This window comes from Onychostruthus taczanowskii, unplaced genomic scaffold, assembly GCF_017590055.1.
Source record: "Onychostruthus taczanowskii isolate IOZ18803 unplaced genomic scaffold, ASM1759005v1 scaffold65, whole genome shotgun sequence".
Classification (NCBI taxonomy): domain Eukaryota; kingdom Metazoa; phylum Chordata; class Aves; order Passeriformes; family Passeridae; genus Onychostruthus; species Onychostruthus taczanowskii.
In genome coordinates, this window is record NW_024504233.1 from 1,556,369 (window position 1) to 1,569,515 (window position 13,147).

Below are 13,147 nucleotides of genomic sequence, written 5' to 3' on the forward strand. Positions count from 1 at the left end.
TTATTTTTCAAAAAAATGTTCTATATTTGTGTCTGTGCTATTGGAAATTGGATAGAATATTTGTCTGGATGGTAAAGAGTAGCAGAGCTTTGGTATTATTAAGTCATAACATTATTTTAATTGATAATAATATCTGCAAATTATATGTACCGCCTGTAGGAACGAGACTCAACTGAAGTGATTTATTTTAAAAATTGCTCAAGAAGATATATTTCACTTCTGAGATTTTAGATTTATTTTTCATGTAATCTAAAACTATAAATGTTAGTAAGATGACCCTAATGTTATTTTAGTTCCCCCATTTACCTATAAATAGGAACAATGCTCTCAATGTTGTAAGCTTTATTTTGATGTGCTTAAAGATAAGACAAAATGGTTTTAATTAAAACAAACTCCAGTATTTATTAGTGTGCTACTTCTAAAAGGTTTTGAGTCTGTCACAACTTCTTAGCTGCATAGGACAGTATGAATTAACTAAAATGAACTTAGAATCAAAACCAGACAAAAGCTGCTCACAATAAATCCTGTTGTAGAGGGAAAATGATTGGGAAAGTGACAAGAGGAAATGAGAAAGGAATATCTCTCTTAACATGGTCTGGGTTTTTTTTTTTTTTTTTTTTTGTTTGTTTGTTTGTTTGTTTTTAATTTTGCAGAAAATTATCAGACTTTTTTTGAACTGCACAGTATCTTGTTTTTTGTTTATACATAATTATCTATGTGCCTGATTTTTTTTTTTAACTGCACAATATCTTGTTTATGCATAATTATCTATGTGCCTGACTTGAAAGCTTTGTAACCCAGACAATATATTTCTGGAATAAGTTTCATTTAAGACAGCAGAGCAACAGTGAAGTTAGAAACATGTTTGTGTCTCTTTTTTTTTCATGACTAGCCCATGTCTATTCTCTATGAAATTGATGTCAAAAAAGTATTATATATTTTCAGTGGGAAATAGAAGGCTGCCCTCTACTATCCTTGTCAGGACGTCGTATCCCTTTAATCATACTTTTCATTTCAGTACATTGAAATTTCCGTTACCAAGGACAACATCATAAATAAAAGTGTTTGTGAAATTTTTACCTGCAGCTTCCTAACTTTGTGCATTAAGCATGAGACTAGCAGAGAGGTGGTCAAATGTGAAAATTTATAATCATTTATTACGTACGGCTGAAGCGAGAAGGGAATAAAAGCGTGAAGGCATACATCTATAAACTGGAGCAGAAAAGCTTAAATGAAAAGTAAAGTGAATTTCTGTGTCTTGTCATAAAGTAATGAGAAGCTAGAGCTTTATTCATAGCAACCCAAGATGCATTTACTCTCAATCTAGCTTTAGCAGTAAATGCTTCCCTGATGTATTGCTTCGGACTTACAAAGAAATATTTGTGCTCTACATAATAGTATAGTTAGGAGAATTACTGCATGGCTGAGGAGATTCTATAAAGGTTTATAGCTGGTGCTGTTACTGTAATTTAATCACAATGTAGCTAATGTAGTACTTTAATACCACACGTTACTTTTTTATTTACCATTTATTAGTAGCTGACAGTCAATCATGACCACATCATAAACAAATCACACAGGATTCTGGAGGAACCCTGAAGTTCCAGAACAGATGTACTGTGGCACTTACATGTGCTCCATAACAAACTAGACATCAAATTATTTTTTAATGGAGTAATCGTGTAAGTCAGGGTTCGTGTTTTCATTCAGTTCATCAGCCAAAGAAAATGTTTTTTGCCGTGAATACAAATAGTGTTGCACATGGTGCATACATGTTTGGGTTAGCACTCCTCTGCAAGGACAACAGGAAAATGTCTTCAAAAACATGAAGATTGAGGTAAAAGGCACCGTGTACATACTGATGAATACATTTATACAGACTAAGAATTGTGCTCTCCTGCTTTCAGCCACCTTTTTGTTAGGTTTACTCTGATTTGTAAATGGAGAAAGTTAAATGTAGCAGAGTCCACCAAGAGCTCTTGAGGTATTGAAATCACAAAAAAATATGTTGTAATAAGGATTTTTTATCTTAAGAATGATAATTTCATTGTCCTTCTTAGATGCACTGTCAGAACAATTTATCTCAGATTTGATTTCATGATCAGGTTTTAGTATCACAGTATTCCTCTGAAGTCACTCATGTTAGCAAAATTAAATGCTGATTGGAACTCTGAAAGTACTGCCCCTTTGGACTGAAACCTGTGCTTCTCTCAAGACCCTAAAGATCTTGTAATTGCAAACAAAATCTTTGTTTTCCAGTCCTCTCCAGCTGTGGGGGAATGACTAGTAACCAACACCAGACTGCCCTGCTGATGAATGTGTAGCAGTAACAAGCCCCTCAGAGATGTGTGTTTGTGGGCTATTGGTGCATGTCCTGGGTGCGCTGCAAAGGAACAGCCTGAACACCAAGGGCCTTCCATCACTTGAAAGGCTTGCCAAAAACTCTAGTAATGCACACCCTGGCATGGCTTATTGCTACTGGGATATGTCTCTTTAATTCAAATTTCATAGAATTTACCCTTTGATGGTAAAAAATTATTCCTGGAAGAAAAATGTAAAATATTTGGAGGAGGTATATGGGAAATCCCCTTGGTTTGCCATTAAATAAATTAGAATATTAAATCTTCTCTTTCATTCAGCATTGCATTGCTTATGTCCACATGTTCTCCAGACCAGCTGGACATTTTCAAGTATTAAATGTGATGTAAAGGGATTGCTGTTGATTTGACTTTTCTTCAGTGACATTAAAAAAAACCCCAAAACAACTGTCCCTACTTTGCTATTAGGAGAAGCCTGTGAGCACTCTACTCCCTAAAATTACTGGACAAATATTTTAGGTCCTAGTAAACCCTTGAGTTTGTTTATGTATTTATTGACTGTGATATATTTTAAAAGGAACCTGAAACACTCGGTATTCTGTTGCAGTTCGTTTAGATAAATGGACAGTTGTGCCAAGTATAACCAACTGAAAATGGCTACTGAATGTTTAAACATTATTGGTAATATGTAAAAAAATATTGTCAAAGGAAGACACTGGTAAAACCATCCTCATTTCTGTTTCTAGCTTCCTTTTTCTTTTGAATGGCTCTCTGTGTAAAATCAGTGCATTCTCAAAAGGTCACCAAAGATCCAGTTTAAATCACACTGCCCAGAGATCCATTAATTTTTAGACATTGTGCTATTCTGACTTGTAACTTCTAAGGGCACTTCATAGTTAAATTTACAATATATTGAATTTCAGAAGCTAACCTCTAGTTTTGCAAGGATTTAATACCAGATGCATTCAATTAATGCCATTGTATCCATATATATACAAAACCTATATTGATCCTTGAAAGCTGTAAAACAATTGTTTCTTTACAGAGTTATTTTTAAACAATTATTCTGCTGCCTATGTTTGGGACAAATTTTCTGGCATTTAGTCCTTCTGTTCTAATATAATTTTATTGTAGCTGCCTGAGCAGCCTGATGCTGTCTCCTAATTGATACTTTTCTTGTTTGACTCTTTCCTTGTCTGGTGCTGTCCTTACCTTCCCTCGCAGACCTGCCCATCACGGTGCCCCCGTGTTGCTCTGTGCCTTATCTGGAGTGGCTGCTCTCCTTTTCCTGTTAATCATGTGTGTAATGTTGAGAAGGATGCCACTATGTGAGGAGTGGGAAGGCTGGCAGGAAAATGTCCCATGACAGTTCTGGATGGTCACTGCAATCTGAAAGAGATGCTGCAATGCACAGTGAGATGATGCTTTGGAATATAACACTTAAATGTCTGCTTTCCATAAAATATATTGTTGGAGCATTTTGTCTCATCCACAAGCTAATGTGGAAATAGACCCTATTTTCTTTCCTTACCACCTTAAATTTGATTAATTGAACTATGAATTATTTAATACTGGGCAGAAATTACAACTCCATTTTTTTAACAGAAATGTTGCATGAACTTGTATTGAATTCTCAGACTGTTTTTTCCCAGAATGAACCTTGACAGTGTGAGTTGTTTTTAGGTGTAATTAATTAATTTGAATTTATCCACCTTGTAAAAATATACTTCTGTGAGGTCTTTAAAAGCTTCCAAATGAAGCCAAATGAAACTCAGAAGTTGCTGGGGTGTTTTTAATTGATCTGTGGTGGTGGTGGGGTTGTTTTGTTCCCAGAAAACCCTCCCCATTCCAGTTAAAATGTTTTTATTTATTATGATGTGAGAACAGTGAACATAAGCATTCTGGGTCAATTCTGAAGTATCAATTAATTTTAGCACCTATTTTGAGACAGGGTTTTAAAAATCAATTATCTATACAGCCATATAGTTAAATGATTTTTAATTTTTTCTTTTTTTTTTCTTTTTTTTTTTGGGGGGGGACCATCCAGTTAAATGATTTTTTTTTTTTTTGTGGGGGGGTAAGGTAAAGTGCTGCAAGTTTTTTTTTATTATTAATTATACCTGAGATATGGTTTGTATTTAGTGTTTTTTCAATCTTTTGCTAAATGTTAACAATCATTCTCAAGTGAGCAGTTTAAGGATTCATTGCATGCTATATGAAAATTGTGAAGAGTCCTTCAAAGCACAGGGCACAGTGGGTTTTACTGCCAGACTTACAGCAGAATTTCAAAGGCATGTTTGGAACCCAACATACAATACAAATGTAAATGGCTGAGATAGCTTGATGGTGCATGAGGAATCAGAACCCACCATGGCTTTCACCATAGTGGCAGGGCTGGCTCATGAAAGAGCTCAAATGGTAAACTGCACATATTTGCTATGCAAGAAAGTGAAACGTAAGTATGACCCTTGGAAACTTGGAAACTATTTTCCAAGAATAAAAATATGAATATTTTTAGACTTAGAATAAATTTCTAAGTTTCTTGCTCAAAACAATCTACTGTACATTTGACATGTGGATCTTTGGAAGAATCTGACTTTTTCCTTTTTCATCTGAATTATCATCCTTTTGACAATATGAAGACCGAATATTTGTAACTTTTTTCATATTATGATGAAAAACAGGGTCAATCTGGCAAGCAAGGATTAAAAGACAGAAAACAGGCAGCAGTAAAAAACCTCAAACTTGCAAGTTTGTTTCTGGGTAGTTGCTCATTTGGGTAAGTAAGATTCAGATCCACACCAAGACATCAATAATTTAACACATAATTTTGAAAATACCAGTGTATTATTATGGGACCATCAACTATTTCCCAGATATGCAACAGCAGTCAGATTCCAACTCATTGAGATATTAATTTTGAAATCAGTACAACTGGGATGTTTGAAGACCTTTGCAAATCTGGACCTAAGTGACTATTGTCTCCTGCAGAAATTCAGAAAAAAAATGTGCTGTATCTGGTAAGAAATGACATTCAAATTATTTCTAAGGACAGAATTTTTTATGAACGTGTTTTTATGTTTTAAGGCATCAACAACAGGACAACAGTAATGTCTGAAAATCCCCAGATACAGTGATATCCCCCTACAATAAAAGGTGAGGATTAGTCAAGAGAAGGATTCACTGTCCTTGCACTGAAGGAGCTACAGGCAGCACATATTGGTGTCTTTATGCCTTTTTCCAATAATTCAAGACAGAATTTGTATCAATACCTGTCTTGTTGTATGCCAAGAGCCTTCCTGAACTCGGGCACAACTCCTGTTTGAAAGCCCAATCAGAGAAGATGGCAACAGCAGGAACCTAAACTAGTAGTAGTAGATGTATTTGGAATGAGGCTTCAAATATTGTTTCTTTAACAGTGAATCTCCACATCTAATCCACACAGAACTGAGCTGCTGTGAAAAATGGGGGAGAGGATGTGCCAAAACTGTTCAGTCACATAATAAGATGATTAGGTCTACAAGAAATAGTGTCCATCATGAATCCATCTCCCTGAAGAGAATTTAGATAAAAGGGTTTTATGAGGGGTTTTTTTAGGCTTATGATGAATAGCATTCCATCTAGAATTCATGAAAATGTATGTGGTTTTTTCACCATAAAAGAATATTTTAAGTTATACAGATTCTGTCTAGAATTGTAGTTTAAAAAATTCTTACAGATTCAATCTTTAATCTCAAATCATTATTATTGTACAGTTTTTGTTACAGCAAAATAAGAATGTTTAGGGTGGAGTCTGAGTAGCTGTTCTAAATGCTTCACATATGTGGAAAAGATTCTGCCCATTTGAATGGGCAACACTGGAGTGGTTTTTAGCTATTCTCTATAGGTTTATAGGGCTCTGCCCCTTATTTATAAGGAACTCAAGAAAATTAGAAAAGTAGATGCTGCATTCAGTATAGTTCACTTAAGTTTTTCTGATTCTACAGCTTCAGAGAAGCTGTAACCTTAGGCTTTAAATTACTATAAAACAAAAAAAGAAAACAATACACAGTAGCTTGCAATTGTGTGACAGCCTTGGGATCTTTTGCAACACACTTTCCCCTTTGTGTATATAAACTGGAGAAATTCTTGCAAATACAAGCCTGTAAATTGCAGTAATGCTGGGATTACACTTTGTGTCCTAGCTTTCCTATAGAGATTTTACAATGATTCTCACAGTATTATCTGCATCACTGTAATTCTAAATATTTCCCTTCCTAAGAGGTATTTTTTTTCTCACCTCTAACAATATTGTAATGCTCTAAGTGATCTAGCCCAAACTCATTAACCACCTTGTGAGATATTATTAAATGTGAGGAATAGAGAATTTAGCTCAATGTGGTATGAATCAGCATTTTTTGCACCACACAAACAACACATTGCAAATAGGTTTTGTGCTCATTTGCGTGTGTTGATGTATTTTGGGTGGAGCAGACCAAGAGCATGAATTAATTTTTTGGATGAAATATAATCCACTTCCCTGTGTGTTCTCTAGTTCAGTAAGGTACTCAGAGAAAGTTTTAATAAAATGAGAAATTTGGGTTAGTGACAAGAGAAAGTAATCTCTGAGTTGATGACAAGTACAAGGAATGGATGCAGTAGGAAGAAGTTATAAGCCTGTAAAAGTAGGTGGAATGAAACTTGCAGTTCTTTCCCTGCAGCCAATATTCTGAGTACAAAAATGTATAGAAAGACATGTTTTGTACAGCAGTGGAATCATGCAAAGGCAGAGCAAGACCAAGGTCTGGGTACACTGGTTGTTTTCAGACCACTATGTGTGTGAGTAACAGACCACTAAAAAAAAGAACTGAAGCACCAATCTCCTCTCTCTGTGACTGGTGTTGTTTGATTTTTGATGTATATGGTGATGGTGTGATTATGGTAATTAATTTCCTCAGAAAAAACCCCAACTGGCTTCATGTCTTGGTTTTTTTCATGCTCTGAAAGTATATCTTGATTTGTAAAGTATAACTGGGAAAAGAAGAAACAGAAGCAGGAAACCTTTTCATAGTATAATAAATTTCCTTTAAAACTCCTGAATCCTGTAGCCCTGACTTTAATGCTTATAGACTTATTGCAAAGGTCAAGAGTCTAATTTAAGGACAGGCAGAAAATGGCCAGGAAACCTTTTCATGGTATAAATAAATTTCCTTTAAAACTCTCTGAATCCTGTAGCTCTGACTTTAATGCTTATAAACTTATTGCAAAGGTCAAGAGTCTAATTTAAGGACAGGCAGAAAATGGATCCTGGTCACCTCAAAAAGTAGATTAGCACAGGCTTGTCTAGGCACTCCAACAGGATCTTGGTAAGGGTAAAAGGTAAAAAATCTGTTAAATGACACATTTATATCAGAAATTTGTTATACCTGGCATATGAAAGCTTACCCTGATACTTAAATATCCTGTCTTTGCTTATGCAGAGAGGTGGACAGCTGACATCTCTAAGTCCGTTTCAACTTTTTTTTTAACATGGATATTTCCTATCATCCCGAACATACCTTTGTGCAGAGAGGTTATTGCTGGCTTTATCCAAAATAAACTTTAGGGCAGTTTTACATTTGGCAACATGGAATGCTAATCTACTAAGGCTGTGGAGAATGAGCTGTTCTTTTGATATCCTAGATCCCAGTTATCCTACTGGCACTTACATAGCATTTCATCTAACGTTTTCTATGTGGCTCTGGAAAAACTGTTTTTGTACTTCATTCCTCGCAGAGATTCTCAGTGTGGAATCCAGAGCTACACTCAACCTGTCCATTTCCACTTCACCTGACATTAATATTAATATCTTTTTAATATGGCTCAGAACTAGAGATGAATTGTTGGGCTCTCGATGCAACCGAGGCAAAGCGCGATTTGTCTCTGAGGCCACAGCGAAGGCTCTGCTCCAGGGTAAGTTACTGATTTCCTCCAGGACCTTTGCTGTGACAGTTTATTATTGCCAAATTTCTGTGGATCTGTTAATCAGCATTGCAAAATTTCCATTGGTTTTGGTTTATACTTCTAGTTTTTATAGGCAGAAAATCCAAGTCAGTCACATAGTTTGCTCCTGTTTGCAAAGCCTGCAAGTACCAATTGAGTGATAACGAGAGCTGAAATAGTTGCCTGTGGGACAGTGACTTTGAAATTTCACAACAGTGCTGTTTCAAATTTCAGACTTCTTAAATGTTGAAGTAAAGATTTCAAACTTCTTCAACTGTGGTAGAAAAATCCCATAATTTTGGAATTTGATATTTTTTGCATTAAAAGTGATGATGTGTGACAAAAGTTTCCTGAGGCTTACAGTTTCTAGTACTGGACTAGATTTAAAACAAACAGTAAATCCCTAATCTCTCCTTGCTGACAAAATTTTAATTTTTTTAGGATTACAGAGACTGTGTGAGTAACATGAATTCTATTTGCAGGCTGCGGTTTCTTTTGCTGTAATAATGTTATTTTTAAATTTATGGAAAAAAAAGCAGTACTAGTATAGCTGCGTATGAGCTATCTTTATCTTTTCCACAGATGAGAATTTCTTGCAATCCAAAAATTTTCAGTGCTGTGTTTTTATTAGGTGTTGATTTATTTAGAATATGTTTCATTGGTTTTTATTCTTCTCCAGTTCTTCAATGTAGTGTTTACATGCACATTTTGATAATATGATTTTATTTAATTGATCTTTTGATTTTAGTAGCTGTGATTCCTTAAAAATCCTTTTCAGTTGTCAAGCAAATCGGAGACCAAACGCTTAAACAGAAGGATGAAGCAATTCCACATTCTCGAGAATGTGTATATTGAAAAAAATTGAAATTGAAAATATTGAAAGTATCAGTGTAACAGTCTCAACACACCAAAAATGATTGCAATTTATTGTCTAATTTTGAATAAGTCTGTAAAAAGGAAATGTCAAATAGTAACAGAAGGAGACACAGGCATTAAAATCATGGAAAGAAATTTCTGATAAAAACGACTGCCATGCAAATTTCTGTTGCCCTAAAGCAGAATGAACTTGTGATAAGAGTGTCAACTTTCAGTGGTACCACCCAAACTGGAACAGATCCTGACAAACTTGCTAGAGATTAGAACTGTCCAGAGACTGATTTATTCAAGATAGCAAGGACAATTCAGGCAAGAGCTGCCAAATTTCAAAGCTGAGCAATCCATTCATGCCCTGCCCAGAGTGACAGTCAGAGATGTAATTAAGCAGGGCTTTCCTCAGATTCCAAAATGCAGGATTAAAACTCTGCTAAACGTTTTTGACTTCTCCTTAGTCTACCAAGAACACATCCTACTTTGGCATGAGACCTGAAAAATGGCAGGTGTACTTGCACATTCTCTTTTGTCCAACATGGCCAGATTTCCTGTCTAGAAACCTTTACCTTTTCAAGGCATAGATGGCTTATTCTGGACGTGTATGGATTTGGTACTGAGCACAATGGGCTACAATTCCTTTGGGGATTCACATGTGCTACCAAACACAAAAAATACAAATGTGCTTTCTATGCCTCTTCCTGAAGGAATTTTATTTTATTGATCCCAACAGGTATAATAAACAGTTCTGGATAAAATTACTGGCTTGGTCACAACACTGTTTAATTCCCAGGAGTCAAAGAACATCTGACCAGCCTGAGCAACTGAGGCAGCTGTTCACAGAACCGCACTGCTGCTGACACCAGGGCTCACTGAAAAAAACAGAGAAGCTCTTTTTGCAACTAATGAGCTAAAGAAACTGAACTATCAATTATGTAAGACCACATTATTAACATTTCAAACCACCTGAGGCTCTGCACCTCTTTATTTTCACCACAGATGGACCACACACTTTCCTGTACAGGTAATTGCTGATGACAGCATTGTGGAAAATGACCCCTCATTACCAGTTGTGGGTGCCAAGACCTCGTAACTCATTGCAGGCAATAAGTAAAGTCCTTGTCGGGCTGATTCTATTAGAATAATTTGATGTTAGAGGACACCCCCACTCCGAGATAAAGCAAGACAAAAAGCTCCCAGAAGTCTGCAAGAATTAAGACAAGAAACTTCATAGCACTTCATATTTCTAACAGTTAAATTTTCAAAGGAGTTGTTATCAAGCTCAAGAAAAGCAAAAACGTGGCATGCCAATTTAAGATCTGGAATTTTTAATGATTTGTTTTGAATTTTCTGTGAGATTAGTGAATATCTAAATTTAAGTAGTTAACTAGTTTGTTGTTCTGGGATGATATGAGATTCACAGATTTCAGAAGAGACTCAGAAGCAATTAAACACATTATTTTTGCATACCTATGTTAAAAACAGCATTTTAGTCTTGAAAGTATAGAATGTATATTAAAAAAAATTTTTTTTACTCTTTATATCAGAACAACCAGTATTATATGGCAAGAATTTTAACTCATGAAAGTACTAAATAACAAGCAGCATGTAGTTTTACTCTCTCTTGTGGGATCAGCCTGAGAAAGTTTGTTTTTTTTTTTTTTTCCTTTCATCTTAACAACTGATTATTTGTTGCTTCCCTCTCTAAGACAGTTACCCATAGCAGCTTCTTGCCTGGGATGGAAACCCCTAAAATCCTGGGAACTTGAAATGAAAGTAGGAGGAAATAAAGGCGTAGACTTTGGTACCTCCTCCTTTTTTAATGTAGATTTCAGCTGCTTCTGTGTCAGGAGACTCAGAATGGGCCACTAACTCTGTATTTAGAGAGATAACTGGGATTTTATTCCACAAACAGTTTGCCTGTAAGTCACTGTGAGTTGCCAAGCTTCAGGGTTGTGGCAGTTCTGTTTGTAAATGAGCATCACAATATGACTGTGATATATATTGTAGGAAAGCACACTCAAAACCACAGCTGGCTCTGGTTTGAATCTATTCTTACTTATTGTTGAGTTCATCGATGTAACGTGAAAAATAACTGAAAGGAAGTGTTGGATTTCAGTTTCTTTTTAAAACTAAACAAATGAAATTAAGCAGAAGTTCTCTCTCCCAAGGGTGTTATGCTGGCATTGGGTAATCCATGGAATTATTAAATATGAATGGTATCTATTATTCCTCCCTGCTTAATAAGATAGTGTTTTGCTGATGAGCAAATCCAGAATTAATCCAAATGTTTTCAAGTGATTTGCATGTTGGATTAAAAACTTGCAATCTATTTGCTATTCAAATGCAGTTTCTTACTAGAAAATATTTTCAGTTTGAAAATCAAGAGTTTTTTCCCTGACAAGTTCAAATGACCCATTTTAAGTACTAACATTGCAAGGTAGGGTAATTTTACAAATAAGTTTAAAAATAGGTTATAAACAAACAGTGAATCTGAGTTACAGAAGCATTTTCATAGCAAATTATATATATTTTGCATTTATTTCCATTTTTTTTTCTATTCTTCCCAGTAATTTCAGTGTGTTTTTCAGGATCCTGCCTGCAGATTGCAAGAATCAGTACCAAGTTGCACTAGTAACTCGGATCCTGGACACACACCCTTCAATAAAGCAAATATGTTCAGGAAAACTCATTGAAGTGAGTATTTTGTTTGGTTTTAGCTTGTTTAGTCTAATAAGAGGCCAGTGTGAAGCAAGCTCTTAAAATAACTTTGGTGATTCATGTGTGTTATCTGCTTGGGTTACTTTTTTCTGTCCTCGTACATTTCATATTTTCTTCCTATTTAAGTTTCTAAAATAATTAAATGCATGCATTTGCAAATACCTATGTGGGAGTATATTTTTAGTGTAGAATTTAGTAGCATATGTTTTCTTACTTTCATTTTTACAAGAAGAAGTATCAGGAGAGATTTTTCACTCAGTTTGCCTTTGCATCTTCCTATTTTCACTTTCTGAAATAAATTTATTTTGTTGGTTGAAAGACCATTCAAATATAAAATTAAATTTTCTAATTAATGTTATGGATCTTTTGGTGCTAAATTTTTCATTTTCAAACAGCTGAATATCACAGTATAGTTGATGCACTCCCATGTTATCAAATAAATGCTCAAGGTACAGCTTATAATGCTGAAAAATAGAAAAATAAATTGACCTTGATGAAGTGTGTCTTCTTTTGTCTGTTCCCAGGAAAGTTTATTTCAGGTATTTCTACTGCTGAAATGATTAGAGTTAACAGCTTTTTCCCTCCATTTTATTTTACAGGGTCTCTTCATCTTCCTGATATATGGGGTGTACAACACAGAGGTAAGTCTGCTTGGAGTATCTCAAGGCTGACAGAGTGAATGAGAGAAATGACAGGTTTCTTATCTTGATAACTGAGGGACAAAGTTGGCTTTCCATACGAGTGTCCTACTGCCCTTCATGCTTGGACTGGCTTATATGCATCCCAGCTTACCATTAAACACAGACACCCTGAATAAAGGGACAGACTCATTTCTCATAGGCATTGACTAATATTTTACTGCTGCTTTAAGTTTTTTGAATTCCTGGTCTGTCTTTTAACACTTAGCTAAACCTGACAGTCCTAAACTGTTGTAATTGAATGTACCTTTTGAAATTAACTGTTAGTTTACATGCTATATTTAAATTATAAAAGGAACTCGTTTTACTTAACAAAATTTTGAAGTACAGAAATGGCATAAAATTCCACTTTTTTGCATCAATGAGATATGTTAAAGATTTTAAGATCTGACTCGAGCCTTTGTACCAGTCAGGGTTATGAAAAGTACTTGCTGTTTATAGGCTCATCTCTCATAAAGGAAAATATCTTTGACAGATACATTCCTTATGATTTTAGGTTTTATTTGCCTTGCTCTGTTACTTCCATGATATCAATAATAAAAATTAGTGTTAGTATGTTTGATTACAAGTTTTTAAGCTAAG